Below are 23179 nucleotides of genomic sequence, written 5' to 3' on the forward strand. Positions count from 1 at the left end.
AAATTTCTGAAATATCCATGTCCCATAACAAAAAGGCCATGCAATCTTTCCTTGGTCAAATCAATTTTGTAAAAAGGTTTGTCCCAGATTTTTCACGTATTATTTCTCCTTTACAAAATATGATAAAAAAGAATTTAAATTTTAAATGGGGTCAAGACGAGCATGAAGCATTCAACTTGATCAAACAAGCTATCATCAACGCTCCATCTTTAGCGACCCCAAATTTTTCAGAATCTTTTATCTTATACACATTTGCCTCAGAGAAATCTTATGCTGCGATTTTAACTCAAGCAAATCAAGAGAAGGCGGAAGCTCCAATCGCATTTTTTAGCTCGAACTTACAAGGTGCTAAACTAAAGCCCATACCAAAGTCATAGTACCATTTCCAGCGGTAAGAAACCTTCTGATACAGAAGGATGTGGGCGAAAAGAGAGCAAATTGGATTACCGCCTTACAAGAATATGATCTTGAGATCAAGCCAGCAAACATCGTAAGAGGTCAAGGCTTCTGCAAGATGTTAGCTGGAGCATCGCAAATTCCTGAGAACTCATCTGAAGAGGCACATACGTATGAGGTAAGCCTAAACGACGCAGAATCATTATATGCTGACACCATTTGTTATCTTAAGAATAGGTATGCTCCATCACACCTGGACCACACCAAGAAAAGAGCTCTGAGATTGAAAGCTAAACAATACCAGCTCATAAATGATGTTCTGTTTAAAAGGAATTACGATTCTGTACTTCTTAGGTGTCTTGAGAAAACTGAAGCCGAAAAGGTTTTGCAGGAACTCCACGATGGACCAACAGGTGGACACTATGCTGGAGAAGCTACTGCACATAAAATCTTACGTGCAGGATATTATTGGCCCACGTTGTTCAAAGACTCATACAATTACGTAAGGAAATGCCAAGTCTGCCAGACTGCTGCAGGGAGACAAAGAAATCGTCCATGCCACTACAGCCGGTTAACATCGAGCAACCATTCAGCCAATGGGGCTTGGACATAATAGGTGAGATCGTTCCTCACTCTTCTAAGCCGCATAGGTATATCCTCACGGCAACAGATTATTTTACTAAATGGGTAGAAGCAGTTCCTCTCAAGACAGCTAATTCTGAAAACATTATTGAATTCATAGATCAATTTATCATCACTAGGTTTGGATTGCCAATGGCCTTAATGTTTGATAATGCCTTATACTATTCTGGAAATACAATGACTGAGTTTGCACTTAAAAGAGGGTTCAAACTGAAGTATTCTGCCAACTACTATCCGCAAGGTAATGGGTTGGCTGAATCTACAAACAAAAACCTAATCAGGATTATTAAAAGAACAGTCGACCAAAACCAAAAGAATTGGCACAAAGCGCTGGTAAATGCTTTATGGGCAGATAGAATTACGAAGAAAGCTTCAATCGACACTTCTCCCTTTAATTTAGTTTATGGGAAAGAAGTGGTTCTTCCAACCCACTTAGTCATTCCCTCTTTGTCTTTAGTACAATACATCGATGAAGTATCTACTTCATCCTTACAACTGAGACAAATGGAAATAATCAAATTAGAAGAACAACGAGAACAAGCTAAGAAAACCCATGCTCATCACCAGGCGCTAATAAAATCCTCTTTTGACTCAAAAATAATGACCAGAAAAAACTTTCAGATGGGAGATTTAGTTTTGAAATGGGATAAGGCCCATGAAGAAAAGGGCAAACATACGAAATTTCAGAAGTTGTGGCTTGGTCCTTTTAAGATTGTAGAAGTCATAGGCCCATCGACGTTTGTGTTGCAGGATTTGGCAGGTAGAAGAGATTCTTTGCCTGTGAATGGACAGATTCTTAAAATGTATTTTCCATAGAAGATCATTCTTCTATTTTTGTAGGATAGTTTTAGATTTTTATTTGTTTTTTTTTTCTTTCTTATAAATAAAACCGGTTGTAAATGATCATCAAAAAGGATTCATGAAAGAGCACACCAATTCTCTATCAGATTTTGATTTCGCTTGTACAAGTAGCAAAACTTTTCGAAAAATCTGATTTTTATTATTGACAAGTAGAGTTAACTTTAGCCTGAATATGATGTTAGTTTCAACCTCAAAAGAAAAACTTTGATGAAAGCAACCTTTGGTAAAAAAAAATTTCATGTCAACACAATGAAAGGTATCATCAATAACAAAATAAATATTCTCTGTAAAGCTGTTGTTTTCAAACTCTATTATTGTCATCCAGAGCTTTCTTAAGGAAAAACAATGACTTCCTCCCTGCTAAATGAAATCGCAGCATTCAGAGGAACAATCCGAGAAAACACTATATCTCAAAGAATAAGAGGTCTCATCACGAGCGGGCTTATCATGATCATAGATATTATAACTTGCTGACTTTGCCAATACTGTCTATCAAAAAAGGGCAACGACTCAAGATTGTTGCAATCAAAAGACAAGGGGTCTAATCACGAGCCAACTTGTTCAACAAAAGTGTAAATCAAGTGAATGACTGTGTCATAATTTGGCCACCAAACCAAGACATTGTTCTTTAGAGAATAAAAAAGGAAAAAGTGTCAAAAAGGAATTTTCTCTGAAATGTTGTAAATAACCTCAAGCAGGAAAAAGGATCATTACTGGATAACATGGTAACCCTATAAGGCTATGGACGCTTGCGGGCAGCAGAGGCTCTACCTACGACAAATGAGCATATTTTAAAAAAGAGCCAGTATGCAGGGAAGACCTTATTTTATCTTTAAAAAGACCGAGTAATGTCTGGTACGAATGCAAGAACTAAGCCTGAGGAAGCAGAAAATTGGAATATGAAAAGGTTGAGACAAAGTATCATTGACAGGATAAGGGGTAACATACTCTATCTATCCATAAAAAAATTTAGACACATGAAAAATTTTCTGTTTCGGAAGTGGAAATTCAATAGAAAAGCAGAGATAACTGGTTCTTCACAGTGAATCGCCATTGTTGTGGTCACCAACAACCCCCCTCTTTGTTTGATATTAGCAATAACACCAAGCAAAGGGGGACCCTTAACAAAAAATCCAAAAAATATTTTTATCAAAATTTTTGTATTTTTACTCCCTAAAGCTATATCGCATCGCGAAGAGAGAGTGAAGCATTTCCTATGCGCGTAAATAAGGTGCGAAGAAGCGACACGAAATTCATTGCATCGCATATATTGAAAGCGCTATTAAATGAAAAATCTTAAGGAACCGCCGACGGCTGATATGCGACGTCGCATATCGCAACATCGCATAAGCAGCACACAGTGATTGAATAAAAAACGCGATCTGCGATCTGCGATCCTGCGATTTGCGATCTGCGATGAATGAGACTATCAATTCCTGCGATGACACTTCTTGACATCGCAATCCTCGATACTGCGATGCAAATCGCAGAAACCACTTATCGCAAGATTTCCTCGACATAGTCTGTAAACCCAAAATTGAGCGTGCACCTTAAGGGAAATTAATGATTGTACGCCTGAGTATCCAAGAATGATTGTGTCGCATTTTTCGAAGAGTCAAGTCATTATGAGTGTCATGATTATGCATTCATTAGAACTTAATGCTGTCATGTCAATCTTTTCGTCATTTCTCTTTTCCTTTGCGTAAACTGTAAGGCAACAACTAATATAAATCAATATGCAGGAAACATCTAAGGAAAAGGGGAAAGCGCCAATACTAGGAGAACAGAGAGGAGATGCCTTCGCAAATGGTTGCCGCATGCAGCAGGACCGCGGATTCCAGAGTATCACTCAATAGATACTGATGGAAATAGACTATCCAAGACGCAGAGTCAAAGGTGCACAAAAGCAGCATGTTTACAAAAGATCCTGAAGCTCAGACTAGGTAAAGCAAAAAGAAAAACGCTAAAGAGGGAGGACGCTCTAGAAAATCCTGGAACAAAGAACGGAAGCAATTTTCAATACAGAAGATTGTTCAGGCAATGAAATCCCTAACTCATTGAGTCATTCGCACGGCCGGAAACCGAAATAGCAACATCACAATCAGTTTGAAAGAAATCTGGGTTATACTAAGTATACACACAGCGAATACACCCAGTCAAAGGAAGATTTTCAAAAATATCTTCTAGTTTGTTAGAAAGAGGGGCCAGCACTTGTTATTTCTACTTTTATCGCTCGAACGAAAGGAAAAGACAACCAACCGACTCTTTCCAGGCAAACGTTGCATTGCTTACAACACTAAGGAGCAGATACAGAAACGGTTAGAAATTAGATTCAATTTTTAGAAATAAATTTGTTTTAGTAAAAGGGCGGTCATTTGAAGCCGTTTCCTAAATTTGTGTAATTAAGATTAATTAGTTAGTAGTATTTAACCCTTCTCATGGCATTTGGAGAAGGGTCCGGAAATTTGTCAAAAAACTTGTCCTCAGAACATGCACTTTTGCACCCTCGGAGGGGGTTTTTGATGAATGGATGGATCGAGATTTATTTATGTTTGCATTTTAATGTCTGCTACTGATGTTGCACTTATGTACTCTTAGTAGATATTAGAACAAGTAGAGATAAATTGTTATTGCTTCAAGTTTGTGAGTGAAATCAGTCATAAATGGTACTTTTATCTCTTGACCAATTTCTGCTTATATTCTTAGAGTGATATGCAGCTGAGTTGTTTATATGTTAATGTATGAATGTGTGGGTTACCATTTGACACTTCTGTACGGTGGAGTCATTTATTTGTGCTTGACATATGAATAACTTATTATGAGATATGTTGTTCACAACTGTTTTGCCTAACTTTTTATGCATAATGGTTTATCTTAATTGATTTCTATTCTTATGATAGCTGAATGATCTTTATTACCAGTTATTGTTCGAAATCTTTTTAGATCACATAATAGAGGAAATCTACCCCGGGTTAGCATAGATTAGATGTGTTGTTTTTGTTAGATTAGAATAGCATAGAGTCAGTTTAGAAGTTAGAATTAAATTAGCTTAAAAATACTTCTAGATCAGCATCATCAAACACTACACACACACACACAGCCCTTAGATTGGGAAACTGGTCCCGTTATCCCCATTCGGACCCGCTATACCAAACGGAAAAGTATCTACCAACCAAGTTCCGGACTGGGTGGGTATCCCCCTTGTTGTCGACCCGATTTCCGGGCCCTCAACACAAGTTAGCATTGCTTTGCTTTTTGTTTGGTGAGGGGATTTAATTTTCGGCTTTGAGCTCATTGGTTCAATACTTTCTTGATTCGTATTATTTCCCATTCTATTATAGTGGTTGATATGATTTATTGCTTTTATAAATTCAGTGTTTAAATGTAGAGAAAGTTATATTAGCTCTAATTCAATTTTTGTTTGGAGGATTTTCTTTTTGAAATATTCACATTTAAATAGGCTCAAAATTCTTCAAATAGGTAGTATTATTGAGGAGTTTATGAACATAACAGTTTTGAGATGTCTCCTCGATGCTCTTAGGGTTAGGCCCTCCTTGTTTGGTCAGCGGGTAGATCCCTTTGAGTTGATCAGCCTGGATTTTTAACTTTGATGTAGCAGCCACCTAATGTCTGTGAACCACCCTTAATAAAAAAATAGTTTTGAGATGTGATCAGATATTTCTATAGTTTCTATTTGTAGAGCACGTCTTCACTCTAACACATACCATAAATATTGTATGTAATCAAACATGTTATTTTTGTTGTTATTCTAGTATTGTTGTCTCTACCTTGGTGCTTTTGAAAAATATATCTCGTAGTGTATTCATTTTTAACCATAAATATATGATCCTACATTTTAGTTGATCCCTTACCTATAGTATTTCATTAAGATTTTTCCTTCTAGAAATATTTTATTCTTTCTTATAAAAATCCCCAATGAAAAAGAAAGAAAATTAGCTCTAACTATTTATCTTTTGATAATTATATTAGTTCCCTATAATACTAGTGTATCCTCCTTATTGTTATATTTGTTCCCATGTAGCCCCTATATTGTTATTGTTGCACCCCATAGAAGCTCACTATTGTTATTGTTGTTCCCTTACATTATTATTGTTATGTGGGCTCTAATTATAGTGTGACCCCTTACACTCCTATATATACAAAGGAGGTCTTTTCATTAGTATCATCCAAGAATTGTTCATTTATGTAATGTAAATGAGGTTCCCCCTCGAAGAGAATAATTTTTAAGTTGTTGATAGATTTATGAGCTAGTTGCATAACATCTGGTATCAGAGCTTTGGATTCTAGGGTTTTGCTTCTTCAAACAGGTCATCTTGGAATTTTCACTATAACTTTTTTATACGAGACTTCATAAGTTAAAATTTAAACCACATGGAGCTAAAATCTTGGTGAACTTTGTGTAAAACTTTCAGATATTGATTCACTATATTTTCAGAGAAATGATCTCGAGAAGTTTGGGTTTTTGCAGGCTCCATAATTATGTCTGAAACAAGTGACCTAGGGAAAATCATCATATGTTTCATTTAGGTATCGGATTTAAATTCTATAAGAAGTGTTTGAAACTGAACGAACTATAATATTTTGTCTATCATGTTCAGGGCTGAAGTTTGAAACAATGACATGTGGCATCCCATACAACTTCCCGCTACTAAACCAGTCCATAATCAAGTAATTGTTGAAGATTTTTCATAACTCTATCTTGAAGAATCCAATCTTGGTAAGACATGTGGGGTTGGAAAGAAGAATGGAGGGCTACCACAAAAAAAAATTGCAAAACATGGGGATCCAAAATTACAAAGTTACAACCATTTCAAGTTCGAGCTCCTAAAAGCAAGAAAAATGTACGTTTTTTTAAAGATTGCATAACTTTTCTTTGAAAAATTAGTTTGAAGTGATTCCAAGGGAAAGTTGAAACATGGATATTAGTATTGGCTTCCAAAATTCCTCCTAATAAAAATATTTCTATGCCCATTAAGCCCTCAGAAAGCTCTACTATGACACATGAAGAGGAAGAATTGCAACATGATATATCAAAATTACATGACCAAATGAAGAAAATTTCACTCTCACAAAAAAAAACCAAAGATGAAATAAAATGTGACATGGATGGTTTAAAAGTTGACATAGGTTTGAAGGAAGGTTTGACAAAGTTGTTGCAAGAAGGGCCTCTCAGTGGTGACAAGGTAATCTATGAAAATCATGATGAGGAAAAAAGGAATATGAATTGCTATTTTAGAGACTCCAATGTGGGGTTTAAAAACCTTCACATAACAAAGATAGATATGAGTAAGTTTGATGGAAAGGATTCGATAACATGGATACTATATATGGAGAAATATTTTGATCTACAGCATGTGCAACCCTCACAAAAGGTATGTATTGCATATTTATATTTAAAACCCAATCAGTTTGTATAATATAGATGAATTTCCTCTCATAAACTAGTTGTAAACTGAGCAATTTTTATTGAGGAAATGATACCACATTGTGAATCTACAAAAAGAAAAACCTTCTTTAGCCAATTTATAAATCTCAAACAAAAAGGTTCAATGGCGAAGCACATTAAAGACTTCCAAAAATTGAATATTAGGGTAACTGTCTTCATAGGGAAGTTCAAAATATAACATCCAACATGAGGTTCGCGTTTGGGAACCTGATTCATTGGAGAAGGAATTAAGCATGGTAAGAAAAGTTGAAAGAAATATTATGGAAACAACGAATTCTACCACTGACAACTATAAATATGGAAGTGTTGTTGCTCCTAGTCTTCCACAACCCACAAGGTCGGCACCACAACAATTTGTTAGGTCCTTATAATACTAGCGTAGCTCCTTATTGTTATTGGTAGTGTAGCCCCCTTCTTGTTATTTTTGTGCCCATGTAGTCCCCATATTATTATTATTGTGCCCCATAAAAGCCCAATATTGTAATTGTTGTCCCCTTACATTATTATTGTTATGTAGGTTCTGATTATATTGTGACCCCTCAGGCTCTTTATATATAAAAATGATGTTTTGTCATTTGAATCATCCAAGAATTTTTCATTTCTGTAACGTAAATAAGGTTTCCCCCTTGAAGAGGCTAATTTTTAAGTCGTTGATATATATTTTCTTCTACTTTGTGAGTTGATTTCATAACATTTGGTTTCAATGCTTCTGATTTTAGGGTTTCGTTGCTTTAAAGAGGTCATCTTGGAATTTTTGCAATAACATTTTTCTATGAACCTTAAGAAGATAAAATTTTGATAACATGGAGAATAAATCTTGGTGAACTTAGGTAAAAATTCCAAAGTTGGGTTCACTGTATTTTCGAAGATATAATATGAGGAAGTTAGGATTTTTGTAGGCTCTAGAATTTAATCTCAAACAGGTGACCTAGGGAAAATATCATAACTATCTATCCAAGCATCATATTTGAATTTTATAAAAGGTGACTGAAATTGCATGGACTCTAGTCTTTGTTATAATTTTTTCAAGGATGAAGGTCAAAACAGTGACATATGGCACTCCATACAAGTTTTCTCTTCTAAATCAGTCTATAACCAAGCCATTGTGGGAGATCAGTCATAACTATTTCCTGAAGAATCCAATATCGATCTGACTTGGAGGGTTGGAAATGAGACCCATATGACTACCACATGATGAAATTTTAGACCTTGGAGATCTAAAATTATTGATCTACAATAGATTCAATATCGACTACCTACAAAAAAAGATAAAGGTGTGTATTTATTTAAACTTTACACAATTTTTGTCTGAAAAATCAGTTTGAATTTATTCAAGGGGCATAGTGAAGCATAAATATAATTGTTTGATTCTAAAATGACTCAAAGTAAGAAAATGGAAGCAACTAGTAAGCAACAAGAAATCTTGACTGTGATGCATGAAGAAGAGGAAGAAATGCAACATGATTTATGAAAATTGTGAAACCAAGTGCAACAAATTTTTCTCTTGCAAAGAGTAACCAAAAATTAAATGGAAGCTAAGATGTATTGTTTGAAGAATGGTTTGTAATCAAACATGAAATTTTTGAAGGATGGATTAAAAGTAGACATGGAGGGTTTGAGGGATGGTTTAAAAGAAGACATGGAAGGTTTGAAGGAAGTTTTCACAAAGTTTCTACAATAAATGCTTCCTAATGGAGAAGAGGTATTAGAGGAATCTCATGTTAAGAACAAAATAAATGTTAATCATAATTTCAAAGACCCTAGTGTTCGATTGAAGGCCCACCATATTCCAGAGATAGATATGAGGAATTTTAATGGCGAGGATTTGGTAACATGGATACTACAGATGGAGCAATATTTTGAACTCCATAATGTGCAACACACACAAAAGGTACTTGGTGAAAATTTATATTTAGAAACCAGTTGGTTTGTATGGTATCGATGGATTGTTTTCTCATGAACCATTTGTCACTTGGTAAATTTTTACAGAGGAGATGGATTTGTTCTCATGAACCATTTTTCACTTGCTAAATTTTTATAGAGGAGATGAATTTGTTCTCATGAACCATTTGTCACTTGCCAAATTCTTAAAGAGGAAATGACAACACATTATGAGGATACAAAGATAAACACCTTCTTTAGCTAATTGATAAATCTCAAACAAAAGGGTTCAATGATGGAGCACATTGAGAACTTCCAAAAATTGAATATAATGGTAAATGAGATTCTAGAGGAACATAGGATTGATTTCTTCATAGGAACTTTAAAGGATAACATCCAACATGAGGTTCACCTTGGAGAACCTAATTCATTAGAGAAGGAATTTAAGGTCGCAAGAAAAGTTATGGAAACAAAGAAGTCTAGCACACATAACTGTAAAGACGGAAGTGTTGTTACTCATAGCCTTCCATAACCTTCAAGGTTTACACCACAACAATTACAAGAAAAAAGAGAAAAATATATTTCTTACATTTTTTGAGAGAAAATACACTAAAGGTCATAAGTGTGCTGAGAAGAAATTATTTTACATAGATTGTGAAGAGGAGGAAGGTAAGGAACAAGAAAAGTCAAAAGAAGAGGATATACACTAGGAACAAACCCTAGAGAAATAAGAAATGAATCTAACCATATCTGGTAATGCATTGGCAGGAATTACCACTCCTCAAAATCTCAAGATAGAAGGACATATCAAGAAGAAAAAAGTAATAACATTAATTGATTTGGGTAGTACCCATGATTTTATTCATTGTAAGGTAGCAAAAAATTGAATTGCTTCCTATATCCAGCACTAGAGTCTCAAGTGATGGTGGAAAATGGAGGAACTATAAATTTCCATGGAAAGTGCCATAATATCAAGCTACCATTGGTGAATATGTATTGAATAGTCCAATTCTTACCATTCCAATGGGAAGTTTTGATGTTGTACTAGGAGTCCAATAGTTACAATCTTTGTGTACGATAGATTTTAACTTTCAAGATTTTTTTTTTTTCTTGGGAGGGAAAGCAAGATGAATTAAGGGGTTTTGATGGGAAATCATCAAATATAATCAATTCTAATGGTATGAGAAATATTCTGAAGAAAGAACAACAAGGCGAAATTTCACAATTATGCTCACTAGAGGTTCAAACATTGAAATTATCTATTTATCGAGATCTGCAAAATGTTTTGGACAATCATTCCAAGGTATATGAAATTTTCAAAGGCCTCTCATCTATCCGGGATCATGATCATGCTATTCATTTGATTCTAGGAAGTGTTCATCCAAAAATTTGGCCTTACATATGTCCCTATGCTCAAAAGAGTGAAATTGAACGTATGGTTCTACAAATACTAGAGGTCAATATAATTCAACCTAGTCAAAATTCTTCCTATGCTCCAGTAGTATTGGTGCATAAGAAGAATGAATCATGGCATATGTGTCCGGATTATAGGGAGCTGAAAAAGATCACTATTAAAGATAAATTTCCCATTCTTGTCATGGATGAATTGTTGGATGAATTACATAAAGAAATTTACTTCACATTGAAAATTTGAGAAAAACATCGAGGAAAAAACTAAAAAAAAAAATTAGAAGAAAATTTAAAACAAAAATTTAAGAAACAAAATCAGAAACATTTGAAACAAAAATTTCAAAAATAAATAAATAAATTAATTAATTAATTAAAACATTATAATATTGTTAAAATAAGATAAAAACTAATACAATTAAAAAAATACATAATAAAAATAAATAAAACAAAGGGTTTCAAAATAAATCAAATAAAAAGAAAAACCACACTTTCAAAAAAAATGCAAAATAAATTAGAAAAGGGAAAAAGAGACATGATTGAAACAAAAGGAAAACTAGAAATAAAGCAAATTAATAAAAAAATATTTAGAAAATTAGAAAAACATAATTAACATATAAAATTAATAAAATTCAATGAAAGAAAAGACAGGTTATATATATACTCCACACAACACTCTGTTCCCAGTCCAAAGCGAAGAAAAGGGGTCGCAAAGCTTGGAAACATTTGAATAGGTGCCTCGCATGTAAGGAATGACCTCTTGTAAGCTTAGGGACTTAGCTTGGAGCAGCCCATTCAATTCAATTAGCTCCGTGTTAGAATCCCTGAACATTATGGCTAAACCGAGCGTGATTTCGGTAGAAGTAGCTGGTTCCAGTTTGGAGAAGTGAATTGACTGCACCACACAACCCTCCTACACAATTTTTTTTTAGTTCTTTTTGTTGGTTTTTCTTTCTTATTTTATAACCATAATCTGCATTGTCGATGGATACTTTGTAAATGTTGACAACACACCCAAGTTGATGAAGAACTTAATCTACGCACTTGCTGGGAGCCATGTCTCCGATCACTTCCAAGAAAATATGCCAAACACATTGATACAGAGTCCCTCCACAATACTTTTATTTTTCAGAACAAAAAAGCATGATTGTATTATATTAAGACAATATAAAGATAACACATAGTACATCATAAAGCTTTTTAAAAGCTGGAGTATTCTGAAACATATGAATCAAAACTAGATAAGATGTCCATCCAGAAAGGAAACGATTTGAGTTGACACACAACTAACATATACAAGACTTTTTACACATCGAATGGGATTTTCTGACTTATAAACTTGTTTCAGAGATAGTTCAACCATTCATATACCATACATATTCGGGGAGATAAAACAAACGGACAAAATAATAGAACATACCTGGAAAGTATCAAAATGTGAGTTAAGAACCAGGTATGGAGAAATCCTGGATGAAGAAGGATTTCTTGTCAGATATTACCTTCATGTTCTAGGTACCTGTTTTTGATAGAAGACCTTCCTTTGACAAAATATCTACTTGTTGGTTCTGGGATCTATAAATGTGTTGAATGGAGCATCCTTTCACAGTTCCCCAAAAATACATGATTCTGTGCATCCAACCTGCAAGGTGTGGGTTTCTAATGTGGCATTACAGATCAGTATTCTTTAGGTACTTAGAAACACACAGTTCCACACATCATATGTGAGATTCATATTTCAAAATCACAAACTAATGCTAGCATTAGTTCACGGTACTAAATGTTATTTAGTTATTTAAATTATAAAGGAACGTAAGGAGAGGCTTATAGCATCATAAGTTTAAATGTTTGATTTTAATTTAAAAGAACCATGGTTTCCCAACTGCGACATCTGGCCATTTATGATATTGGTAATCTATGAAATCTGGTCCTTCTGGTCCTTCTGCCTAGTGAGGACATAGGGACCATAATGGGCTCGAGGTTCTTACCTTTGCACTCTTACCTCGGTTCCTCTTACCTTTGTTCGTTTACCTCTCAAATCTTACCTCAATTCCGTTGTGACATCAAGGTGACCTCTGCAACATCAAGCAACATCAAGGTAAGCTACTGAATCTATTAGCGTTGTTCTTAGCTTAGTTACCTTTTTTCTTATGGTTTGATCATAAACTCTTCATATTCTTAGACATTATTTATATTGACGGACCACTAGTCTTCCTGTGCTTCTTTTCTTTCAATGCCCCTTCCGTTGACTTCAGGGATACTGTGTATGAAGAACTTTTGATTTTCTATAGTGTAACCTGAGAGTGACCACCTTCCTACACAATAGCATTTAAATCCTAAAAAAATCCCTTTGGAGAGGTGATGCATACCTGGACTAATCTAGTCAAGGATTCTTTAAGGCTCCAATGTACCTCCCCTGCTTGCTAGCTTCTAGAGAAGTACCTAAACCTTGTATACATGTGTCATCTATTTTTCACCACCTTCCCGCGTGTTGGGGTGGCGGTTGTTAAATGTCTCGTCATGGTTGTTGCATAAAATTAATCAAAAAATTGTATATCAGAGATAGTACAAAATACCTTTATTGCTTCAGGTTTGGTTGAGACATTGAACCTATCAATACAAAATGTCGGGAATACTAGACTACAAAGAGAGGCCTATTACACAACACTGCTTGGATTTCTTTATATACCTTCACCCCGTCGGAATAGTTGAGCTAGAAAAAACTATATCTAGAGTGGAGCTTATTAAGTTAAATAGTTGTTATCTAGACGAAAGTTTAATGGAAATATCACTACAACATCACTACAACACAGAAGAAAGAATTAAGTTGTGTTATATCAGAGGGAATATCACTACAGCATCTCTACAGGCAATGTGCTCTTGCTCCTATCCCTCTCTCTACACGTAGCATGCCCTCTAGACAGGCCTCTCTCTTCTCTATGGGTCATGTGCATATTAATTTTTTAATGTCATGCCCAAAATTCCATGCTTCAGGTGCACTCACAAGTGAATCATTCTAAATCAGGTGTAATCAGTCTTTAATGCTTTTGAGTTAGGATGATTACCGCCCAACCGCTTTCGATTTGATGCGGCTAAAACTAGAGGACCAGAAGCCATAGGTGTCTTTCCCAACCATAGCATAACATTGTTGTTGGTATTATAATTTCTCTTGCTCCTGCTACATATTTTACTTATGCTACCTTTGCACCTCCACTTTATTGTTTGAGTTCAACTCCTACTAGAGAAACCCGATTGTACATAACACAAGCAGCTAGATAACCAGACCCAATTGAGTAAATGGGTGGAGGTGATATAAGTCCGATGTATACTCCTTTGGGAATTGGTTAGGCTCTATATATTAAGAATATAAGGCATCAACCAGAGGCCCAACGAAGGCATGAACCAAAGGAAAAATCAAGGGTCGGGGCTCTTTACATTTCCATTGGCGGTCTATGAATTTGCAAAGAGAAAGAGTGGTGACCAAAATGTTGCAATGTAGTGTTGCTCAGTGCAATGGTTGTGTTTTAATGATAGACTTTCATATAATGATTGTGTTTTAGTGATAGAATTTCCTACAAGAATATGTGTTTTAGTGATAGAATTTCCTGCAAGAAGATGAGGTAGGAGTAGCGAAGAGCGAGTTGCTATGAGCTAGTTTCGGTTGAGTTGGATTTCTAAACTGAGTCATGGCTATTATCTTGATGCAACATTTAAGTGGCATGGTTAGGGATTACATGTTATGTAATGGAGACTAAGGATTGAGTGGTGAGGCATGTGTCTCTCATGCGAGGGCCCACATAGTCTACTAACTTTTTTATTTATTTATTTTTATTCCACGCATTATATTTAAGTTACCACATTGATTCTCTTCATTTACGAGTATGCCTTTTTAAATTTCTCTTTTTACTATTTCATGGTGTTGTAAATAGCATTGCCTATTCATTTAGGGTTTCTTAAACTTCTCTTCAATTTCCATTTCGATGAAATATTTTTTTCATCACAAGAATTGTTAGGGCTTCATAGATTTGTTAGTGTAACTAAATTCTTTAAAATGAAACTAAATTTTCTATATGGGCCTTTAAGGCAGGCAAGGTACACAGAAATTGATTTGCCCGAAATAATTCCCTTCTGAAAACATGTTTACTCATCGATGAATAATATTACATCATTGATCAATGCTCAGTGAACGAAGAATTCACAGAGTTCCCTCTAAATAAATCTAAAACACAGATCTTTGCAGAGAAATTTCCTTCTATATCTCTCCAAAACATAGTTCTTTGTGGATAAATTCCCTTCTAAAGAACTCTAAACAAAGAGGATTAATGGATAAATTCCCTTCTAAATAGCTCTGAATGTTGCAGTGATGGGAATTGCCCATGGAGACACGAGACCAAATTCTGAACCTAAATTCTAGGAATTCAGTGTAGTGTGGAAGAATAATGACCTCCAGTTAGTAATTCATTAATATTATGGTGATATTAGAGAAAATCAATATGGCTTGAAATCTGGTTCAAGGTAAGTGGGAACTTAGTTCAAGTGCTAACTTTGACCTTGGCTCACTCAAATTGCCCAAATTGTATGAACAAAAAATTTATTACATTTTGTGTGGGTTCATATAGAATGCTAAGTCCTCCTTGGTATGCTCTATGACATAAACCTTCTATTGAGGTGATCCCTACTTGGTTTTCTTATCATCCAACCTCTTTCTGCAATGCTTCTTCATATGGCCCACCTTGTCATAGTAATGAGTGTGGGCAGATTACAAGAAATAGGGATCGATTTTAATTGTTTCCTTTCCTTCTAGCACTCCTATCTTTTCTTCTCTTGCTAGACCGATTGCTTATATAAATAGCTCAAAATCTACTGGATATGCTTATATAATTCCAAAAAGGTGAAAATGTGGAGATTTTGATTTGGATCAATGATTCTCTATTTGGATACTTATGCTTATGATGTTATGTCACTAGAAGTTGTTTGCAATTGATAGTTGTAATTGCTATTTGTTCTACTCACAATTCTTTTATTGTACTCGCAAGTCATAAGTTGAAATTATGAGAATCTAAATCTAATTCATTGAAACTTGTAACAAGTGCTTGCCAATAGAATTTCCAAATCTAAGCTCCTATCATTTTGCATATTGTAGATTAGTACATTGATGTGGAATTTAATTTTCATTACTAGTCAAAATCATGTACATACTTTTATGACAAATCAACTTTCCTGAGAAGCATCAATTAATTAAAAGAACAAATGGAAGCCATTAGAATTCTCTATATTTCAAATATGGGACTAAATCAGATTTAGGCTTCTTAATTTATTCGAATTCTATTGCATGTACTTATATAATATATTAATGTGAAGATTTGTCTACTTCTAAATAAAGCGGGTCGTTACCCATAATATACATCATATTGAACTAGATTCAAAATATTTGTAGGCTCTAGGCTATGATATATATCTTGTACTTTAAGCAGAGACAGGTGTGATATTTACTCAAACAGAGTTGGGCTGGATTCTAGTGTCTTTATTCATATTCTATGTTGGAACCATCCTATAAATCAAGGTTCATTCATAGCTTTCCATGGGGTTTCCCTGCTTGAAACGACGTTGGGTTTTCAGTATACCTGGCCTCATTTATCTACCATGATTGTCAGGCATTTCTAGTTCAATAATTTTATTTCTATTTTTTGGAAGCATTTTGGTTCGAAGCGATGCAATTGGGAGTGGAGTCCCATTAACATTATATATCTATACTTCAAAGGTAAACTCCTAATGAATTATGAGTGCAGGCATTAAGGGTGTGTTTAGTCCCATATATCATTGGGTGGTTCTTTATATTGTTTTCAAAGGTTTGTTAGGATCCCCATTCAGCTTAATAGTTCTTTAATTCAGCTGGGAACTATGGGAACTATGCTACTACTAGATCAATTACTTATTCAACTAAATCAATTGGTTAAGGATGAAGCGCTTGAATTAAAGATACTCCAATAATTGATTTCATTCGGTCAACAAGATATGTATTGAATCGTGGCAATGACAAATAAGCATGCGGGTTGCGGTCAACTACTTAAGGCAAGGACTTGTTGCCCCACAACTCACCTTATTTATTTAATTTTATGCTACATTTTATTTATGAGAAATGTTTTTATCTAAAATAAAGTTTTTATTATTTTTTAGTGGCATATAAAGTGAATACAATATTTAGCATTGAATTATAATTTTATTTTCATTAACTATGAATAATGATTTCAATATATCTTATATTAATGTTGATAACTATGTGAAATTTTTTGGAGTTTGTGGTCCTAATTTTGCTAAAAAAATTGTGGTTAATTTTTTTTTTTTAACTAGAATGGTTAATATATTATAGATCAGTGGTTGGGTTATGGCCTAATCAACCGACATTACAGGGAATTTTTAAGATCATTGTGCTTTTCTACTCCTAACATTTTCCTTTAAAGTTTTGAGACTTTAATGTGCATCGCATCGGCGATTGAAGGTTACAAAGAGGCACCTTATGACACAAAAAGGAGCGGTTAGCAAGCCCCGAGCAATCGCATCAGAGGAAAGTTGTTGGTGGTATCAGGAAAAAGACCCAGAATTTTGGCAATGCGATCGGCCCCTAAAAGTTAATGCCCCTAGATACTTGTTGGACCTTTTAAAATTGAATGTATATGAATAACCCATAAAGCCTTCCGTCAGTGTTGAATTCTTATAAACCATTATGAAGAGAATTTCTGCAAAGAAATCCTTTCTGCCTTAGTACGATCTTGGCACACAATTTGAGGTTCCACCTTTATCGGTATTGGGAATTAGAACATCCTCGACTCTCTTTGCAATACTTCTCCTCTGCGACCGATATGCGATTTAAGTTGTCGGACTTCAAACTTTTTGGGCTCCTGCATATAACCACTTCGGGTCCGTGCCATCAGCCCTTCGCAACACTTTTGGCTCTACCAAACCCCGATCTCGATTGGCCAACTTGTAAAATGAACTTTCACCATTGATCTACTTTGGTTAGATCTGATGGTTCTATCTCGTTTTAGACTTCAGACATTTTTTAGGCTTAGGCACATTATGACATCGAGTCCACACACATCAACCCATCGCAAAAGCTCGTGTCTCTACCAAACCCTGATCCTTGACTTTCCAACCTGCATGTTGAATCTCTGTTGTTGATCTATTTTTATTAAATCCGATGGTTCCCATATGTTTCGAGTTGATAACACACCAGTGAGTTAACCTCCTGATAAAGCGGTTTCCCCACCCTTTGCCACTACTACGTGTCCTCCTCTTAGTGGAATTGGAGCCAAGCTCACGATACCACTTACCACTGCTAATGCCGCCCAAAAAATCACTTGTGGCTAGAAAACTGCCCTTACGTTGCATTAACTTCTGCGCTCTTTCACGAGCGATGACCCTTGATCTGCTCCAATGATCGATTCCAGTAGTTCTAATTGGTTCATCTGATGCTGGATCTGGATCGTTGATTAGTGAGATCTAGCGGTTGCTTAGGGCATGTTTTCCTTGGTTCGTCATTGCTAAGCTATAGAATGGTGGTCCATACGAATTGATCTGAGTTTGTTTTGAGAAACGCTTGAGTCAAACAACATCCCTCTTTGGCTTTGATATCTGCCTCCTTATTTGAGGTGCAGAGAATGTGAAAGAAGGAGGAAGAGGTAAAGAAATTCAGCAAGCCCCGCAACCTTTGGAGAGTATTGTTGAGGGTTGGATTGCTTAGGTGCTCAACTAAGATTATTATCTTTATCAAGAGCTCTAAGTCTTCGAAGACCTAGAGAGCTATGTGACCATGCTCCTGGGCAATCTGGCAGCCTTTAAGAAGCCCTAGAATTTTGGCCTGGTTGTTGGTACTCTGTCCTAGACCCCAGCTGTAGCTATCTATATGGGAGCCATCCTGAGAGTAGACCACTCCACCAACACCAGAGATCCCTGGGTTGCCTTTGGAGGTGCCATCGAAGAAAATGGTTACCTTTCCCTGCTTCCTCCACCAGGTTTGGAACTTTGCATTTGGTGTTCTGATGTGCCAAGTAGGATTAAATGTGGGGTGAGCAGGTACTTCTTTGTTGACCCGAGTGAGAAGGGTACCCAGCCAGCTTCATTCTTCAGTTATGAGAGTGTCATCTAACTTACTGGGGTAGTTCCCTAGAGCCTCCATCAGGGCCGCCTTAGCTTTGGCTACCACAGACAAGGGAGAGGATGGTACATTGTTGAATATCCAATTATTTTGGGCGAGCTAGAGTTTCCAGCAAATGAACTTGGGAATGGAGTGCCAGATCCGATTCCACAGAGAATTTTCTCTAAGGGCCCTAGGGTACCTTTCAGTCCAAGTGGAGAAAATTTCCACTACTGTGCACTGGATAGGGGTGGGTGCATTGAGACCATGAAGGATGAGGGCCCATACCGATTATGCAAAGGCACAACTTACAAAGAGGTGGTCTACATTTTTGGATACCGATCTACACAAAATACACTAGTGCGGTGCTATAATGCCTCTGTGGGCAAGATTTTCGCCTGTCAGCACTTTCCTATGGATAAGTAACCAAGTGAAGAAATTCACCTTGGGAATACCATAAGTGTCCCATGTGCATTTCCAGATGGAAGGGTTGAGGACATGACTTTTCGTGGGTTGTAGGGCTGTAAAGCCAAGCGCAGAGGTGTAGACACCTTTCTTCCCCCATCTCCACAGATTTGGTGTATGTAGGTTAACTGGTGTCGAGCCCTTCAACTTATCCAAGAGAAGGTGCTTTTGATGTAATAGATGAGCTGGCAGGTTATGGAAGACCCAATATTCCCAGTTCCCTTGGCTTTCCCAGAGAAAAATTTTGACTATACTATGCAATCCATGTTGATAGAGCCAGTCATGGAGATCAGCTAACTCCACTGTGTGTTCAAGGGGGGAATTGACCATGATTTTATCTTACCACATCATGATATTTTGTCTATTTCCAGGCACCATGTAGAGCTGGTTTTGGAAGGTGGCAAGCCCTTTTCATTAGAGATTCCTGAGAAGTGTGCCTTTGGGAACTCTATCTGCTTAGAGATTTCTCATTGAGACTCCTTTGAGGTATTTATTCCAGAGGAGTTGGCTGACTAGGTGGTGTTTATTGGAGTAGAGTTGCCAAAGGATTTTGCCACCTAAGGCAATGTTTACCAGTCCAGGGTCTCTAATCTAGAGACCACCTTCTAGCTTTGACCTTTTCACTTTGTCCCAACTTACTAAGTGAAATTTCTTTTCATTTCCTTTGCCTCCCTGCCATAGGAATTTTTTGAGAAGCTATGAATTATGATCCATGATTTTCTTTGGTGGCAGGAGGAAGGAGGCCTGATAGATAGGGAGAGAGGAAAGGACAAACTTTATGAGGATTAGCTTGCTAGCATAGTTAAGCCACTACCCAACCCAAGCAACTACCTTATTTTTAATCTTGTTGATGGCCTCATTCCAGAGTGAGGCTCGGTTTTACCCTAGAGTTAATGGTCATCCCAGGTATTGAATTTTTTCCCAGGAGGCGTAGCTTGGAAAGTCTAGGATTCTAGCAATTCGAGGTGTGGTTTGCTCCTTTATGTTCTAGTGGTACACTGCACTTTTTCATTTATTAATGAGTTCTCTTGAAATGGTACCGAAGCTCTGTGGGGTCCCATTAAATTCCTTTTCTATTCTAGTCGAAGCTCCTCCCAACAAAAGAGAATCATCTACAAACAAGGCATGGTTGATTGGTTCTAATCCAGTCATCGGTCAGATGCCTAAGAGAGTACATTTATTTCTTTTCGCTTTCAGTTTCCTACTCAGGGTGTCTGCCATTATTATGTACAAAAAGGGATATTGTGGGCATCCTTGCCTTATCCCCCTTGAAGCTTGGAAATGACAGGTAGGTCAGCCATTAACCAATGGGGCTATCCATGGTTTTTCAGTGCAAGCCTTGATCATATTCACAAAAGCTAGGTTGAATCCAAAGGTAAGTAGGACTTTGTAAAGCAATGAAAGATTTACCCGATTAAAGGCATTGGTCATATCCAACTTGATCAACATCCCTTGCTCCTTCCTCTGATGAATGGAATGCATGGTTTCTTGAACAAGTATCACATTATCTATAATATGTCTTCCTACTACAAACCCTCATTGACTGGGAGAAATAAGCTTAGATAGTAGAGGTTTTATTCTATTTGTAGACAATTTTGCAAGAATTTTGTAAGAGACATTACACAGAGAAATGGGTCTAAATATGTCAAAAGTAGCTGGATTCACTTCTTTGGGTATTAGGGAAAGAAAGGTGGATTTGGTATGGTACTGCCTCCCACTTTAGCCTTTTTCTGGAAAGCCTTTTCCATTCTTAGTAGATCAGATTTGATGATTGTCCAACAAGCTTTGTAGAAGTGTACCGAGAAACCATCTAGGCTCGGGGCTTTGATAGGCTCCATGTCCTTGATTACATTGTTAATTTCTTCCTCAATGAAAGGCTTCATAAGATTTGAATTATTCTCCTTGTTGACCAAGGAAGGGATTTGCGAGAGGAAGTCATTGGAAATCACCTCATCTCCTATTCCATCCTCAGAGTATAGTCACTAAAAGTGAGTTTCAACAACTTATTTAACTTGGGAAAAAACTTTGGCAACTGTCCCATCTGTTGTGGTGATTTTTGAGATGTGATTCCAGGAGAGGTGTGCTCTGAATTGCCTATGGATGAAGGTTGTGTTTCAGTCACCTTCTTTCAACCATAGGCTTCTGGACTTAAGCCTCTATAATTCTTCTTCTTTTCTAAAAGAGCTGAAAGAGGCAAGTTGGGCTACTTGTTCTTTCTCCAATTTGTCTGTGGTTACGTCTTTATCCTCCATCTCCAACTGTAAATCTGCTAACTGTTGGACAATTTATTTTCTATGTGTGGTGAAGGTGTTGGGACGTGTTTTGACCCACTCTTTCAGAGCTGCTTTGGTTGCTTTTATTTTTTTCTCCCAAACATAACTGGGTGACCCGATGACCATGGTAGACCAAGCCTTGTCAACGACTTCCATGAACCCTTCCTACTCTATCTACAAGGGGATGAAGCGAAATAGTATGGGCCCTAGGTTTTCTTCCTTGTCCAGTTGGAAGAGGATGGGTTATGTTCTAAGGTGAGCTTTTGTAGGATTCTCGTTGATATTATTCTCCTATCCATCAAAAGTGTGCTCTGCACTAGGAATCTGTCAAGCATGGTTGAGATGTGAGCTGCCCGTATTTTGTTGTTGGTCCAAGTGTATCTCCCCTTTTTGGTTTAAGATCAAGAAAATCCCATTGTTGAATTATGTCCTCCACAAGGGGTAGCAATGGATCTTTGTTATTGTTACCCCCTCTTTTTTCTTTTGGGCCAAGAATGATGTTTAGATCTCCTGCTATTACAATGTTCATGGGAGAATAACATTCTACAAAATTGATAAGTGTTTTCGAACACTCTTTTTTCTCAAGGTAAAGCACAAGAACATAAATATTAAACAGGGCAAGAGTGAGCTTACTTTCTTTATGTCTAAGTTTGGTGTAAATCTAATGTTGATTCTCGAAGGAATTCTCCAGCTAGAACAGATCCTCCATCCAAATTGTGGCTAGTCCTCCTGAGGTTCCCCTTACACTTACTACCATCCTAGCTTTGGTCTTCTAGGTTGTCCTTCTTAACTCAAGAAGGGCTTCCCATTCTATTTTTCTCTCTTGGAGCATGAGGATCTCTAGGGTTTCTATTTTCATGAGATTTTTAACAGTTGTAGCCTTCATCTAGTTCCCCAAGCCTCTACAGTTCTAAGAGAGTATACGCATTATTTATTTTGGGTGATGGAGGAGAGGCCTCCCTTTGGTGGCTGTACTCTGGTATTTCAACTTATGGACATTTCTAGAGTGGACTGACTTCCTTGCAATTTTTGCCTCTCTGCTTCTTCATCTCTTGCTTCTTTGATGGATTTTTTCCCTGCCCTCTTCGAGGGTCTTTCAATTGTCTCCTCTTCTGATGAGCCTGTTAGTTCCAGAGGCTTCTTTCTTATCATGTTCGCATAAGAGGATGGCAGGGATCCTCTTTTTGGGGAGCCATTTTGGGTCGTGGAGGCCCCTGCTTTTCCTTCCTCGATTAATGAGGGGTTTTCTTACTGTTCTACATCACTTTTTGTAATGGGGGTTTCTTCCTGTGTGTTGAGAGTTGCAAAGGCATTTGAGGGAAGGTTTGTTCTTGGGGGTGCTACCCCTTCCAGCTGTAGTTCTGTGGATGGCACACTAGTTCCCGCTTGTGCCCCTTTCCCTCTCTGTTTTTTTGGCTGCTTTGATGAGCTTCTTTTATGCACTGTTTTCCATTGGTCTCCTTTCATTTTCTCTACTTCTTCTTCAGTTTTCCTTTTTCAATTTATTGCAAAGTGCCTGTATCCATGGCAGTTCCTGCACTTGAAGGGCAATTGTTCATAATCTAGTTCTTGCATGTGTGACCATTCTGCCACTATTAGTTTTTTATAGCTTCTGGAAGCCCAGCTTCTAGATTTACCTCGACATAGATTCAGGAA

Source organism: Pinus tabuliformis, chromosome 3_2 (assembly GCF_031772625.1).
Source record: "Pinus tabuliformis cultivar Carrire ecotype Pingquan chromosome 3_2, CPIR1, whole genome shotgun sequence".
Classification (NCBI taxonomy): domain Eukaryota; kingdom Viridiplantae; phylum Streptophyta; class Pinopsida; order Pinales; family Pinaceae; genus Pinus; species Pinus tabuliformis.